The sequence below is a fragment of the Vipera ursinii genome (assembly GCF_947247035.1).
Source record: "Vipera ursinii genome assembly, chromosome: Z".
Lineage (NCBI taxonomy): Eukaryota > Metazoa > Chordata > Lepidosauria > Squamata > Viperidae > Vipera > Vipera ursinii.
The window spans coordinates 2,413,258-2,430,458 of record NC_139517.1 but is presented as its reverse complement, the minus strand read 5'-3'; the positions used below and the strand labels follow the sequence as shown (position 1 = coordinate 2,430,458).

At 43.8% G+C, this 17,201-nt stretch overlaps 1 long non-coding RNA gene across 1 annotated transcript; it reads left to right on the top strand.

Moving 5' to 3' along the window:
* Positions 1-3,137: 3,137 nt before the first annotated feature.
* On the top strand, positions 3,138-5,017 carry LOC310649520. The gene is made up of 3 exons (XR_014494253.1): positions 3,138-3,189; positions 4,347-4,475; positions 4,796-5,017. It is a non-coding gene; the product is annotated as an uncharacterized lncRNA (long non-coding RNA).
* The last annotated feature ends 12,184 nt before the right edge of the window (positions 5,018-17,201 follow it).

The following is a 17,201-nucleotide window of genomic DNA, read 5'->3' as shown; positions in this document are numbered from 1 at the left end:
GGAGTGCAGGAAGGCCCACCGGCGGCGGGAGGCGGCGGCCGAAGAGGCTTCCCCACGGGCTCGTAAGTACTCCATCATCAGCGTGCCGGATTGCACCACGTACAAAAGGGCAGCGTCCATGCTGGACATCGAGAGAAGAGAAACAGCGCTTTAAAAAAACGGTCCTCGGCTCCTGGACCTTCTAGGACCGTCCCTGGCTTTCGTAGGAAGACACGGCCCCCCCTCCCCTCCCCTGATTAAAATTTTTTCTTTAATACGAACAAAAGAGGTAGGAGCGAGTATTTCTCCTAAAGGGAGAAATGGAGAAAAACAAAGGCAGAACGCAGCCCCAGTCCTTGGGCTAGAGAAAACCAGCCTGGGGCGAAAAGGCCCATCGTTAGGAGATTTTGAATGGCTATTTAGAAAGACTGGGCCAATCTCTTCATAAAAAAAAAAAAAAAACCAACTTCAGCCCCCCCACAGCTGATGGGCTTAAGAATTTACATTTCCCTCCCCCAAATTCTAAGGGCAGGACATGACCTTTAGGATATAATTTATTTATTTATTTATTTATTTATTTATTTAGATTTATATACCGCCCTTTCCCGAAGGACTCAGGGCGGTTTACAGGGCATTTAAAAGGAAGTCAATACAAACGTTAAAACAAATTAAAAAAGATTAAATAGAACCCTGAGAAAATTAAAACCCAGTTAAAATTAAGATTAATATATATATATATATATATATATATATAATAGGATGAGCCCAATACCATTAAATAATTATTTAATGTTTTTTAACTTTTGTATAAGATTAATATATATATATATATATATATATATATATATAATAGGATGAGCCCAATACCATTAAATAATTATTTAATGTTTTTTAACTTTTGTATTTTGTAATTTTGATATTTATTGCCCTGTACACCGCCCTGAGTCCTTCGGGAGAAGGGCGGTATAAAAATTTAATAAATATAAATATAAATATCCCAATCAGGTGTAAAAAAAACAACCAACCCACTCTCAACTCCATTTGGTCAGCGGTCCCAGAACTGCCTGCTGTTGTCATGACACCTTCTTTCCCAAGCAGCTAGCCTCCATTTTATTTCCAGTGCTTTACTCCCGGCTTGGACCCGGGCCTGATTTTTCTTTCAACATTTTCGCCGAGGTCTTTTTCAACCGCTCCACCTAGGTTGCAGAGGGGGAGTTATTTTATCTTCTGATTTATTTATTTTATTTTTTAAATTATGTATATCCCATCTTTATTACTTGTATCCACCGCTCAAGGCGGCGAACGTAATTAACAGTCCTTCCTCTTCCTATCTAACCCACCACAACAACCCTGTGAGGTGGGTAGGGCTGAGAGGGAGGGACAAGAGCAAAGTCACTCAACCGGCTTTCGTGGCTAAAGCGAGACTAGAATTCATCGTCTCCTGGTAACTGGCTCAAGGTCACCCAACTGGCTTCCTTGCCTAAGGCAGGACTAGAACTCACTGTCTCCTGGTGATTGGCTCAAAGTCACCCTCCTAGTTTTCATGCCTAGGACGGAACTAGAACTCACCGTCTCCTTGTGATTGGCTCAAAGTCACCCTCCTAGTTTTCATGCCTAGGACGGAACTAGAACTCACCATCTCCTGGCGATTGGCTCAAAGTCACCCTCCTAGTTTTCATGCCTAGCACGGAACTAGAACTCACCATCTCCTGGTGATTGGCTCAAAGTCACCCTCCTAGTTTTCATGTCTAGGGCGGAACTAGAACTCACCATCTCCTGGTGATTGGCTCAAGGTCGCCCTCCTAGTTTTCATGCCTAGGGCGGAACTAGAACTCACTGTCTCCTGGTGATTGGCTCAAGGTCACCCTCCTAGTTTTCATGCCTAGGGCGGAACTAGAACTCACCTTCTCCTGGTGATTGGCTCAAGGTCGCCCTCCTAGTTTTCATGCCTAGGGCGGAACTATTTTTTTTTATTTTTATTACATTTATATCCCGCCCTTCTCCGAAGACTCAGGGTGGCTTACAAGCTTAGCAGTAGCCTTCATTCTATGTATCTGCCTGCTTATTAGGGCTTTCACACACACCCCAAGCGGCATTATTACAAAGTCAGCTTAATTGCCCCCAACAATCTGGGTTCTCATTTTACCTACCTGGGAAGGATGGAAGGCTGAGTCAACCTTGAGCCTGGTGGGATGCGAAGCTGCACTAATTGCAGGCAGCTGGTGTTACTTAAGGAGGCATTAGCCCACTGCTCCACCAAGGCTCATGCCTAGGGCGGAACTAGAACTCACCGTCTCCTGGTGATTGGCCCAAAGTCACCCTCCTAGTTTTCCTGCCTAGGACGGAACTAGAACTCACTGTCTCCTGGTGATTGGCCCAAAGTCACCCTCCTAGTTTTCCTGCCTAGGACGGAACTAGAACTCACTGTCTCCTGGTGATTGGCCCAAAGTCACCCTCCTAGTTTTCCTGTCTAGGGCAGAACTAGAACTCACCGTCTCCTGGTGACTGGCCGAAAGTCACCCACCTAGTTTACATGCCTAAGGCAGGACTAGAATTTACCATCTCCTGGTGATTGGCCCAAAGTCCCCCAGCCAGCTTTTGTGCTTCAGGTGGAACTAGAACTCCCCATCGCCCAGTTTCTAACCTGGTGTGAATTAACCACTAGATCAGACCGGCTCCCAAATACTAATCCACCGTCGCCATCTCCTCCTTGCATTTTTTTTTCCATTCCTCAGGGTTCTGCCAAGGTTGCAAACGTAGCCAGCATAATACAAACCTTTGGGGGGTTGCCACCGCCGCGTGGATGGAGGTTCCAGGACCTGGGAGAAAAAAGGAGAGAAGCGGAATAAAATAAAATAAAATAAATCTGAATTATTTCGCATAGAGGAGGAAAAACAAAGAAAACAAAAGCAACAGAGTCGAGCCTGGGAATTCAAGGGTTAACCCGACCCGGGAAAAGGGAGGGGTCGGAAAAGCTGGAGCGAGGCGGAAAGACTCCGCCCACTTCTCCTAAGCGACGGGCCTGGGCCCGCCCACCCGGAGAACCTCCCCTCTTGTTCCCTGAACTGGCCCGAGCGAGGAAAGCCCGGGAAATGCAAATGAGCAGCGACGCCATTGGCTGGGCGGCGTCTCCGCCTCCTTTTCGACGGCGGGGAGGGGGCAATGAATGGCGGTGAAGCCACAGCCTAGTCGCGGTTCAATGGTGTGATGGTCAGCCCTCTGGACTCTGAATTTAGCGAACCGAGTTCGAATCCCCGTGGGACCTTTTATTTATTATTATTATTATTATTATTATTATTATTATTATTATTATTATTATTATTATTATTATTATTATTATTATTATTATTATTATTATTATCGACACAAAATTCTTTATTATGGCCAGATCTCCTTTTTACGGCAAGAGTGTTTTTTAAATGTATGCAAAGATTACAACAATCATTTGCAGAAACCAGAAACTGCATGAAGATTTAGACTGAGGAAGAGCATGGATTTATTTATTTATTTATTTATTTATTTATTTATTTATTTATTTATTTATTTATATACAGCCCTTCTCCCGAAGGACTCAGGGCGGTGTACAGGGCAACAAAAATAAGAATACAGGATACAAGATTTAAAGTTAAATGATTGTGCCCAAAGTAGTAGGTTAGTTAAAATAATGTTAAAACCCCAAACCCAGGATAACCTACCTGCATGTGGATATTCAGAAGGGACACTGGGCAGACATTTAAAAGGGCTCTCTGCAAACTTTGATCTTAACGGATATTTTTAAGTTGCCTTTTTACAAGTAATAGCCGTTTTTTTCCAAGCCCGGGTGACTTGAAGGTGGGTGGACTTCAACTCCCAGAATTCCCTAGCTATCCCTCTTGGCTGGGGAACTCTGGGAGTTGAAGTCCACCCACCTTCAAGTTGCCCTGGTTGAAAAACAATGGTTTGCAGCAGTGTCTCTCAACCCTGGCAGCTTTTAAGAGGGTTGGACTTCATCTCCCAGAATTCCCTAGCTATCCCTCTTGGCTGGGGAACTCTGGGAGTTGAAGTCCACCCACCTTCAAGTTGCCCTGGTTGAAAAACAATGGTTTGCAGCAGTGTCTCTCAACCCTGGCAGCTTTTAAGAGGGTTGGACTTCATCTCCCAGAATTCCCTAGCTAGCCCTGTTGGCTGGGGAACTCTGGGAGTTGAAGTCCACCCATCTTCAAGCTGCCAAGGTTGAAAAACCATTTTTGGTGGTGTTTTTTTACAGTTTTAATTATTCTACAATTTCCAAAGCAAGCCAGCTCTGGAGCAATGCCCGCCCACCTCTTTGGGCAGATTCTGCCTTTCTTCCTAGCTGATGAGTCATGCCTTTTCTCCCCTCGGGAAAGGTGGCCACCAGGCGATCACGGCATGCTTCACGAGCCACCCAGCGACGAGAGGGCGGCACGCTCACAAGAGCAGGTGGACCTGGAGGAAATTCCAGGGAAAGACGGGAATGTTTTCACACGGCAAACGGGGTGAGTGTCTCATTCTCACAGGCAAGAAGAGTTGGGCTGGATCTGATGGGATCCCAGCCAATTGGCCTGGAGCAGGATCCAGGATCCCTTTGAAAGCCTAAAGCAAGAGTCTTCAAACTTGGCCCTTTGATGACTTGTGGACTTCAACTCCCAGAATTCCTCAGCCAGGCAGGAATTCTGGCAGTTGAAGTCCCCAAGTTACAAAGGGTTCATAGTTCCCTCACGCTGGCTGAGGAATTCTGGGAGTTGAAGTCCACAAGTCATCAAAGGGCCACGTTTGAAGACCCCTGGTCTAAAAGCTTCATTTTTGTGTTTTACAGATAGTCCTCGAGTTACAACTGTTTCTTTCGCCACCCTTCGAAGTTGTAACGGCACTGAAAAAGCAACTTTTGACCAGTCCTCGCACTTACGACCAGTGCAGCATTTACCCCAACCCCTGGTCACATGATCAAAATTCACGCCCTTGGCAATCCGGGTCATGTGACCTTCCCAGCCGGCTTCTGACAAGCACAGTCAAGGAGGACTCTGGATTTGCTTAATGACCGTGACAATGGCAGTGATTCATTTAACAACCGTGGCAAAAAAATAGGGTCGTAAAATGAAGTGGGACTCATTTAACCTTGCTTAAGCAATAGGAATTCTGCTCATAATCGTGATCCAGGATTCCCTGTATTTTGAAAATGGATTCCCCACCCACCCAGCCACCCCTCTCCTCCTCCGATGTGACTTTTCCAGATATGGCTGATCAATCCTGGAATTCCTGCAAGAGAGGTGGGCTGGCCAACAAACGGGACCCTCCCCTTAAAGCTTAGTTCAGCCTATCAGACGGCTGAGGGATGCGGGTTCGAGAATTCCCATTCAGGATGTCCAGCCACACAACTGGAGACCACCAGTTTGAGGAAGACCCCCTTAGATTCATTCTGTACCCAAGTCTAAATTAGAATAAAACAGCCGCAAATTCCTGAAGAAAATGTGAGAATGTGGGTTTGTTTTTTTTCTTGGCCGTTGTTAGAACGGATTGCATTTTTATCCGCGACGGTTCAAAAACAAAATCTGCTTTCCTTGCGCAAAAACACAACAGTTAATATATTTTTTTTGGTAAATTTTTGATTAATTCCCCCCCCATACAATTCAGTACTATTTATTCCACAAAACGTGTTGTCTGAGTTTATCATTCACTAATACAAATTTGATTCCTAATCCTTTATTCTTTTCTCCGGCGATTGATAAAATAAGTGCCAAGTTTGAAAGTATTCTGTTTCTGCTTTTTCTTTCAACCTCATAGTGAGTCTGTCCATTTCCGCACATTCTAGTCTTTTTTTAAAAAAATATTTCTTTCTCCGATGATATTTCTTCATTTTTTTCCAATATTGTGCGACGTTGACAATGTCAACTTCTTATAAAGAAAATTTACGGTACATGTTTTATAGGTGGCACTTGCCACCAGCAAGGTTAGCAAAAATGTTTTAAAAAATATGTCAGATAGATGTTGGAAATGTAAACATAAGTCAGGTATTTATCATCGTGTATGGTGGACGTGAGTTAAAGCAAAGGGGTACTAGACAAAAATACATACCTGGCTAGAAAAGATGTTGCAAAAGCATGTAGATTTTAAACCTGAACTTTTTTTTTAATAGGTATAATGCCAGAAATTAAGATTGCCGGAAGAAATATCAACCACCTAAGATATGCAGATGATACCACTCTAATGGCAGAAAGTGAAGAAGAACTAAAGAGCCTCGTGTTCCGGGTGAAGAAGGAGAGTACAAAACTTGGGTTGAAACTCAACATTAAGAAAACCAAGATCATGGCATCTGGCCTTCTCAATTCCTGGCAAATAGATGGGGAAGAAATGGAGGTAGTGACAGATTTTATTTTCCTGGGCTCCAAGATCACCGCAGATGGGGATTGCAGCCAAGAAATTAAAAGACGCTTGCTCCTCGGGAGGAAAGCCACGGCAAATCTAGACAGCACACTAAAAAGCAGAGACATCACCCTGTCAACAAAAGTGCGTATAGTCAAGGCTATGGTCTTCCCAGTTGCAATGTATGGCAGTGAAAGTTGGACCATAAGAAAGGCCGAGCGCCAAAGAATTGAGGCCTTTGAACTGTGGTGCTGGAGAAGACTCCTGCGAGTCCCTTGGACTGCAAGGCCATCAAACCGGTCAGTCCTAGAGGAGATTCACCCTGACTGCTCTTTAGAAGGCCAGATCCTGAAGCTCAAACTCAAACACTTTGGCCATCTAATGAGAAGGAAGGACTCGCTGGAGAAGAGCCTAATGCTGGGAAAGATTGAGGGCAAGAGAAGAAGGGGACGACAGAGAAGGAGGTGGCTGGATGGAGTCACTGAAGCAGTAAGTGTGAGCTTAAACGGACTCCAGAAGATGGTAGAGGACAGGAAAGCCTGGAGGAACGTTGTCCATGGGGTCGCGAGGGGTCGGACACGAGACTTCGCAGCTAACAACAACAATGCCAGAAAAGATTGATAAAGTCTATACCTGATTTTACATGTGATAACAGCGGCAAGAATCATATTCAAACAGTTAAACTTCTTAAAGGTGGCCCCCAAAACCAAAAAACCCCCACCTCCTCTTGTGACTTCTAGCCCCCCCCCATGAAAAATGGTTTTTTAACTCTAGGCTCCAGGAGTTGGAAAAGGCCCAGAGGTCATCTATCCCACCCACGTTCAGTTTAGGCTTTGCTGAAATGTTTTGCTTCTGTTTCAGGGCCTCCACTGAAGGAGAATTGGCTTCACTAAGCCTTTTATGAGTTGGCTGGTTTTGAATTATTTATTTCAAAATAATCCAAGTGAGTCACAGAAAGGATGACCGATGAACAGAACAGAAGCCGGAAGGGACCTTGGAGGTCTTCTAGTCCAGCCCCCTGCTCAAGCAGGAGAACCTACGCCATCTCAGACAGGTGATTGTCTAGCCTCTTCTTAAAAACCTCCAGTGATGGAGCGCCCACAATTTCTGGAGGCAGGTTGTTCCACTGGTTAATTGTCCTCACTGTCAGGAGGTTTCTCCTCAATTCCAGGTTGCTTCTCTTTTTGATCGGTTTCCAACTGTTGTTTCTCGTCCTGTCCTCTGGTGCTTTGGAGAATAACGTGACCCCCCCTCTTCTTTGTGGCAGGCCCCCAAATCGTGGGAATGCTGCTATCGTGTCTCGCCTATTTCTTCTTTTCTTTAGACTAGCCAGACCCAAATTCTGCAGCCGTCCTTCATACACTTTAGTCTCCAGGCCTTGGATCCTCTTAGTTGCTCTTCTCTGAATTTTTTTCCCCCAAACACCCAACATCTTTTTTGTGATGTGGTGGCCAAAATTGGCTGCAGTGTTCCAGGTGTGGCCTCAGTAGGGCTTTATAAAGCGATGCTAATAGTTCCCGTGATCTGGACTCTGTGCCTCTGTTTATGCAATCCAGGACTGTGTTGGCTTTTTTTTTGGCTGCTGCCGCCCACGGCTGGCTCAGGGTCAGGGTCCCTCTCACCGTTGCTGTTTCTGAGCCTGGTCTCGCCCAGTCTGTACCGACGCCTTCGATTTTTTCCTGCCTAAATGTAAAACTTTGCTTTTCTCTATTGCTTACTTCTAATTCTATTCTATTCTATTCTATTCTATTCTATTCTATTCTATTCTATTCTATTCTATTCTATTCTATTCTATTCTATTCTATTCTATTCTATTCCTTATTTCTATTCCTTATTTCTAATTCTATTCTATTCTATTCTATTCTATTCTATTCTATTCTATTCTATTCTATTCTATTCTATTCTATTAATTCTATTCTATTCTACTCTATTCTATTCTATTCCTTATTTCTAATTCTATTCTATTCCTTATTTCTAATTCTATTCTGTTCTATTCCTTATTTCTTATTCTATTCTATTCTATTCTATTCTATTCTATTCTATTCTATTCTATTCTATTCTATTCTATTCTATTCTATTCTATTAATTCTATTCTATTCTATTCTATTCCTTATTTCTAATTCTATTCTATTCCTTATTTCTAATTCTATTCTGTTCTATTCCTTATTTCTTATTCTATTCTATTCTATTCTATTCTATTCTATTCTATTCTATTCTATCCCTTATTTCTAATTCTATTCTATTCTATTCTATTCTATTCTATTCTATTCTATTCTATTCTATTCCTTATTTCTAATCCTTATTTTTAATTCTATTCTATTCTGTTCTGTTCTGTTCTGTTCTATTATTTCTAATTCTATTCTATTCTATTCTATTCTATTCTATTCTATTCTATTCTATTCTATTCTATTCTATTCTATTCTATTCTATTCTATTCTATTCTATTCTATTCCATTCTATTCTATTCCTTATTTCTATTCTATTCTATTCTATTCTATTCTATTCTATTCTATTCTATTCTATTCTATTCTATTCTATTCTATTCTATTCTATTCTATTCTATTCTATTCTATTCTACCTGGGGAACTCTGGGAGTTGAAGTCCACAACTCTTAAAGTGGCCAAGGTTGAGAAAGACACCTCTTCTTGTGAGGCACGTTATACAATCCTAACATGCTTCCTTCAGGCCAGCGCAGGTTTGCTGCAACCCAGCAAGTGTCACAACCGCGCTCAGCTCACCCAGCTGCCTGTAACGGTGAGACAATTGCACAACCTGTGTTGTCGCTAGGACCTTTCTTGATAAGTGAGCGTGGGATCACTTCCGGCCTCGCAACCCATTTGCATCAGGAATTTATCACCGCCTCCTCTGCAAGACTCGTGCTGTTTTTTACCTCACAGGGTTGGAGAAGCACCCCATGCTAGCTCTTCCTTCACAGGAAGTCCTCGACGTATGACCGTTCACTTGACGACCGTTTGAAGATACATCAGTCTTGGAAAAAAGTGACTGGTCCTCACACCTACGGCTGTCGCAGCATCCCCAGAATGCCGTCATCAAAACTCAGCGGCCTGTGTTTACGACGGTCGTCAACCTCCCAGGCTCACGTGATCGCCATTTGCTACCTTCCTGGACGGCTTCCGACAATGGGGATTTGCTTAATGGGCTGTAGGATTCAATTAATGACAACAGCGATCCACTTAATGACCATGGCAAAAAAGGTCATAAATCACTTAAGAACTGCCCTGCTTAGCGACAGAAATTCAACCTTCCCGGCCAGCTGAACAAAGTCAGTGGAAGGAGACAGTTTGTGATTTGATTAGTGTCCAAGGCAAAAACAGCCATAAAATTGTGCTCCTAGGTCAAGGACACCCAATACAGAATGTTTTTTCACCTAATTGCACTTCAGGCTGGTGTGCCATTAAAAGAAAACACACTTAACCCTTAAATAGACATTAAATCAGGTATGATTCTTTTAAGTGCCTCGCTTAGCAATAAAAACTTTTTTGCCCTGCCGTTGTAAGTTTGAACGGCCGCTAAACCAACGGTCATATGTCAAGGACTGTCTGAACAGAATCTTCTTCGCCCTAATTGCATTTCAGGTTGGTACGCCATTTGCTTAACGACCGTGGCGAAAACAGTCATTAAAAACAGCTGCAACCCATTTAATAACCAATACCATTCTCGGTACGTGTCCTTCTGTCTCTCACTTGAAAATCTCCTGTGTATCCCCATTAATTTCTCCCCCTCTGCACTTAAACGTGAGCCAGCTGTGTGCGGCGGCAGCCAAAAAAAGCTAATATAATCCTTGGCTGTAGAAACAGCGGCACGGAATCAAAATCACACCAAATATTAATCCCGCTCTATAAAGCCTTTAGTAAGGCCACACCTGGAATCTCGCATCCAGCTTGGGCCACCCCGTTACAAAAGAGATGTTGAAACTTTGGGAAAAGTTGGAAGAAGAGCAACTAAGATGATTACAGGCCTGGAGAGCAAAACAAATGGCTATTGTATTTAATATTTTTTTTTAATTTTTATATATTGTATTTTATTGTATTGCCCTGTACACCGCCCTGAGTCCTTCGGGAGAAGGGCGGTATAAAAATTAAATTAATTAAATAAAATAAATAAATAAATATGAAGAAAAGGTTGCAGGATATGGGAATGGCCAGTCCAGAGAAAAGAAGGAAATTATTTTTTTTTTGGGGGGGGGGAACAGTATTTGAGGGGCTGCCCCAAAGAAGAGGGGAGTCAACTTATTTTTCAACTTATTTTCTTTCTGTTGAAATAAAAATCTTCATCTGGGTCCAGTCCGAGCCGGGAATAATCAAAATGGAGGCTGCTTTAGAAAGAAGGTTGCAATTTATTGAAGAGGAGAGCCAGCCAGAAAGATGGCTCTGGGGAAAAAAAGTGACCACATGTAGCAGGGAGTGGTGGGTTTTTATACTTCCTTGGGCTTTTCTTTGGAGTTGTACCTGTGGTATGGACTTTTGACCTGAGTCTTGAGTGTGACTTTCTGGCATTCTGATGGCGGTGGGTTAATCCTATTGTGTCCCAAAGGTCGTATCCTGCTTCCCTGGGGCTGTGGCTGATGACTCTGTCCTGTGTTGGATTTTTTTGGTGTGAGGGATTGTTGATTCTAGGGATCTTTGTCTTTCTAATCCCACCAGCTTCCTGGCTCCAATCTTTCTGACAAGATGATCACACCTGCATTTCTGCAGACCCGGTTTCTGTTTGGGGCAGAGAGAGTCAGGGGTGGTGTGGTTGGTTTCTGCCTTTAAAATCCTTTGGGGAAATATAATATTCTGCCTTTTTAATATTCCCCAAAATATTTCTTTCTCTGGATTCTTCCCACAGCACCAGAAGGCAGGACAAGTAACAATGGATGGAAACTCATCAAGGAGAGAAGCAACCTGGAATTAAGGAGAAACTTCCTGACAGGGAGGACAATTAACCCGTGGAACAGCTTGCCACTAGAAATCGTGGGCACTTCATCACCGGAGGTTTTTAAGAAAAGACTGGGATGATTTGTCTGGAATGGTCTAGGTCAGACATGTCAAACACAAGGCCCGGGGGCCGGATCCGGCCCGCAAAGTGGTTTCATGCGGCCCGCGAAGCCATCCTGGAAACAGTGAGGGAACGGCCCCCACTGCCTTGGCCCTGGCCCAGAGACCCTCCTCCTGCCAGAGACCCTCAGATCCGTCCCACTCCTGCCCAGGCCCCCATAGGCACCCTTGATGCGAACGATGTAGAGCTGGCCACGCCCACCCAGTAGGCCATATGCACTCTAGCCATGCCCACCCAGTAGGCCACGCCCACCCTGGCCACACCCACCCGGCCCCCTGAGGGCAACCGCAATGCTGATGCGGCCCTCAATGAAATTGAGTTTGACACCCCTGGTCTAGGTCTTCTAGGATCTCCTGCTTGAGCACGGGCGTTGTAAGATATGATTACATATTTGTCTGAAATGGTCTAAGGTCTCCTGCTTGTGCAGGAGGTTGGAATAATAATAATAATAACAACAACAACAATAAAATAAAATAAAATAAAATAATAAAATAAAATAAAATAAAATAAAATAATAAAATAAATAAAATAAAATAAAATAAAATAAAATAAAATAAAATAAAATAAAATAAATAAAATAAAATAAATAAAATAATAAAATAAAATAAAATAAAATAATAAAATAAAATAAAATAAAATAAAATATAATATAAAATAAAATAAAATAAAATAAAATAAAATAAAATAAAATAATAAAAATAAAGTTGGAAGGGACCTTGGAGGTCTTCAAGTCCAACCCCCTGCTCAAGCAGGAGACCCCTAGACCAGGGGTCTTCAAACTTGGCCCTTTTAAAACTTGTGGGCTTCAACTCCCAGAATTCCTCAGTAGGCCATTTTGTTGAAACCGCGGGCTTGGATCCAGACCCAGGCGTCTTCAAACTTGGCCCTTTGATGACTTGTGGACTCCTCAGCCAGTGTGAGGGAACCAGAATTCCTCAGCAAGCGTGAGGGAACGATGACCCTTTTATGACTTGCCTGGCTGAGGAATTCTGGGAGTTGAAGCCCACAAGTCATCAAAAGGGCCAAGTTTGAAAACCCCAGCTTGTGGACTTCAACTCCCAGAATTCCTCAGACAGGCAGGCTGGCTGAGGAATTCTGGGAGTTGAAGTCCACAAGTCATCAAAGGGCCAAGTTTGAAGACCCCTGGTCTAGGATCTCCTGCTTGAGCAAGGGGTTGGACTAGGTGACCTCCAAGGTCCCTTCCAGCTCTCTTCTGATTGAGATACACACACACACACACCCTGCACACCAATCAGCACAGAATGCCCAATTTTAATTCCAGGTCTTGTTTTCGAGGAGGTCCCAGGCTTGGCCCGGGCTATCCAGATCCTGCCCTCAGGCTCATTGTAGGCGTGACTGCCATTTACTGCCTGAGCATCCAGCCCTTGAAGCCACTGGTACACCCGGGAGAAGCTTCTGAGGTAAAATATGCCAGCCATTCTGAGCAGCTCCCAAATGGAAGGAGAACTGAGTCACAGGAGTCAGCCTGGAGAGAATTTAACCCCGTCCTCACCACCATTTCCTGTCCTGTCCCAAAAGAAACTCTGCCGGCTTGACCAGTTGGACAACGACTACGACGACGGACGATGGGCTGAGGGAAGGGACCAGCCTTGTGTCTAAGATGCTATCAATTTATGACAAAAAATGGGGGAAACCGGGGTTTCCGTTGTAAAGCAAGGAGGTGGTTGAGTTGTGCCCGGTTTTGTGAGCTTTTTTTTTTTTGCCTCGGCTCTTCGGCCAATCCCTGCAGTCGTTAAGCGGATCCAGCTTCCCCCGTTGTCGGATTATCACAAACGGTGATCCCCGGACCACAGGATGCTGCAAACCAGGATAGATCGAGGCCGGTTGCCAAACACCCAGATTTTGACCCCCTGATTGCCGCAGCGGTGGTAAGTGTGAGGACTGGTCTATAAGTCGCCTTTTTCGTTGACGTTGTACCTTCAAATGGCCGCTAAGCGAGGGATTCCAAGTCGAGGACGGCCTGCCCAAAGGGGGTGCAGAGCAACAGAAAAGGGAAACCTAAGGTGGATCTTCCCAAGAGTGAGGACAATTAACCAGTGGAACAGCTTGCCACTAGAGGTGGATGCTCCAATGCTGGAGGTTTTTAAGAAGAGACTGGACAGCCACTTATCTGAAATGGGATAGGTTCTCCTGCTTGAGCAGGGGGCTGGACTAGAAGACCTCCAAGGTCCCTTCCAGTTCTATTCTATTCTATTCTATTCTATTCTATTCTATTCTATTCTATTCTATTCTATTCTATTCTATTCTATTCTATTCTATTCTATTCTAATTTTTATTCTATTCCATATTTTCTATTCTGTTCTGTTCCATTCCATCCTATTCCATTCCATCCTTTCTATTCTATTCTTATTCTGTTCTGTTCTGTTCTGTTCTCTTCCATCCTGTCCCGTCCCATCCCATCCCATCCCATCCCATCCCATCCCATTCCATTCCATATTTTCTGTTCTGTTCTGCTCTGTTCTGTTGTTCCGTTCCGTCCCGTCCTGTCCTGTCCCATCCCATTCCATATTTTCTATTCTATTCTATTCTATTCTATTCTATTCTATTCTATTCTATTCTATTCTATTCTATTCTATTCTATTCTATTCTACTCTACTCTACTCTACTCTACTCTACTCTACTCTACTCTACTCTACTCTACTCTACTCTACTTGATTCCATTCCATATGTTCTGTTCTGTTCTGTTGTGTTCTGTTCTACTCCATTCCACTCCACTCCATTCTAATTATTTATAGGGATTTTTTTGGGAAGGAAAGAGAGCAGGCTGAGGTTTTCACGTCAACATTTCCAGTCACGGTGCAATAACACGAGACTCGTGACTCGGACGTGCCCACGAAGCTCCTTCTTTCCTTGATATTACTTAATTAAAGAAATTAAATCACCGGACACTCAGCAGAACAGGCTGAGCCTGGCATCCGCGGACAATTAAATAAGATTATTTATGATTTGCCATGAACAAAGAAAAGGGCAACAATGCTTTGCGCCAGAAGTGAGCCAGCGAAGAGCACTTGCTCAAATCCACCTCAGCCAGCAATTAGTTCTCGACTTGCTACCGTTTGTTTAAATGATCGCTCCAAGTTACAACGGCACGGAAAAAAAGTGACTTCTGTCCGTTTTTTTCACACCTTACGATCCTTGCAGGTCAGGTGATCAAGATTCAGAGGCTTGGCAACTGGCATGTACTTAACGACGGTTGCAGCGTCCCGCAGTTAGGTCATCCCCTTTTTGGGACCTTCCAAGAAGCAAAGTCAATGGGGGAAAGCCGGTTTCACTTAACAACCGCTTAACAACGGTGGCAAGGGAGGTCGTAAAATGGGGCCAGACTCTCTTAACAATGGTCTTGCTTCGCAGTGGAAATTTGGGGCCCCATTGTGGTCATGAGGCGAGAATTATCCGCATCTGGAATTTCCCATTTCATTTGTCTGAAATCGTGTAGGACCTCCTGCTTGAGCAAGGGGCTGGACTAGAAGACCTCTAAGGCCCCTTCCAGCTCTGTTATTCTGCTATTTTGTCTTCCTTCCTTCCTTCCTTCCTTCCTTCCTTCCTTCCTTCCTTCCTTCCTTCCTTCCTTCCTTCCTTCCTTCCCTCCTTCCTGATTGGACAGCCACTTGTCTGAAAGGATTAAGGTTCTCCTGTTTGAGCAAGGGGCTGGACTAGAAGACCTCCAAGGTCCCTCCCAGCTGTATTCTGACTCAGAGTCAGAACAAAATAATGCTTCCCACCTCATTCCTATTTAGCTTCACATCAGTTGTCCACATCTATTTTTTTAGCTGTAAATTGGGCAAAAAGAATACGGTTATTGGGGGTGGGGGAAAATAAATAAATAAATCTAAGCCTGTTCGTCTTTATTGGGTAAATCTTACTCGTATTTAACCGACATCATCTGGAAGCTAGGACATCCCAGAAGATCGAAAGAATAATAGCGGGGGGGGGGGGGGAAATCAAGCTACCCAGACAGCTGATTTTTTTAAAATTTAAGCTTTTATCGGAATAAGCGAAAGGGACTTTAAAACGGAACAGTGAAGGCGGATGGAATCTTCCTGACGGGCCTTTATTGCGGGGGACATTTTGATTTTAATCGTTTCTCGTTTGCAAACTCAAAGGACCCCTGCGCACAGTGAAGCTGGGGATGTGAGAACGATGGGCATTGTAGTCCCATTCCAAAGGGCACCGCGCTGAAAAAGAGGAGAGGCAATGCTTAGCAGATAGGAGCAATTTAACACACACACACACACACACACACACACACACACGTTGAATCCTTAAAACGGGGAAGAAAAGAGATGGGCAAAAGTTTTAAGCAGCACATTTAAGTGCCGCTTCTATCCCATTTGCCTGGACAGAGGTATCAATCAATCAATCAATCAATCAATTAAAAAGGCACAATGAATATCGATGGATTCTTTGCAGCGCGAGGCTCCCAGCCAGGTCTCAGAGTGGCTTGTGATCAACGGGGGAAACAAATAAACCAGGATTAAAACAACCACCGAAAGACAAGGAAGAACATCGACATTTGCAAGGTTGATGGGCTTTTTCGTTTTTTAACCTGGTTGGTGAAAGTGGTAGATTCTAAGAGTACATAATACATAAATAATAAAATAAAATAAAATAGAAAACAAAATAATCAGAATAGAATAGAATAGAATAGAATAGAATAGAATAGAATAGAATAGAATAGAATAGAATAGAATAGAATAGAATAGAATAGAATAGAGCTGGAAGGGACCTTGGAGGTCTTCTAGTCCAGCCCCCTGCTCAAGCAGGATGACCTATACCATCTCAGACAGGTGGTTGTCTAGTGCCGTGGTGGCGAACCTATGGCACGCGTGCCACAGTTGGCACGCACAGCCCTCTCTGTGGGCACGCGCGCCATCGTCCCAGTCAACTGGGTTTTATAAAACCTTTTCACTTTAGGCCTCCGCCGCCATGTGCAAAAAACCCCAAAACGGTTTGATCAATCAATCAATTTCAACTTCTCGCCGGAAAAAAAAAAGCTCTCGCCAAGCTGAAATTGATTGATTGAACTTTTGAGTCCCACCCAGTCTGCCATTACCACCGCAGCCATGCCCACCCAATGGGCCAGGGCCCACCCGGCACCCGACGATACATAAGTGGGTTTTGGGTTGCTGTTTGGGCACTTGGTCTCTAAAAGGTTCACCATCACTGCTCCAGTCTCTTCTTTAAAACCTCCAGGGATGGAGCGCGCATGATTTCTGGTGGCAAGCTCTTCCACTGGTTAATTGTCCTCAGTGTCAGGAAATTTCTCCTCAATTCCAGGTTGCTTCTCTCCTTGGTCAGTTTCTAACCATTCTTTCTTGTCCTGCCCTCCGGTGCGTTGGAGAATAAATAATAATAATATAATAATAATAATAAACTTGGAAGGGACCTTGGAGGTCATCTAGTCCAACCCCCTGCTCAGGCAGGAAACCCTATACCATTTCAGGCAAATGGCTGTCCAGTCTCTTCTTAAAAACCTCCAGTGTTGGAGCATTCACCACCTCTGGAGGCAGGTTGTTCCACTGATTAATTATTCTAACTGTCAGAAAAATTCTTCTTAGTTCTAGGTTGCTTCTCTCCTTGACTAGTTTCCATCCGTTGCTTCTTGTCCTGCTTTCAGATGCCTTGGAGAATAGCTTGACTCCCTCTTCTTTGGGGCAGCCCCTGAGATACTGGAATGCTGCTATCATGTCACCCCCTAGTTCTTCTCTTCATTAAATTAGATATATCCAATTCCCTATATGTTTTAGCCTCCAGCCCCCTAATCATCTTTGTTGCTCTGT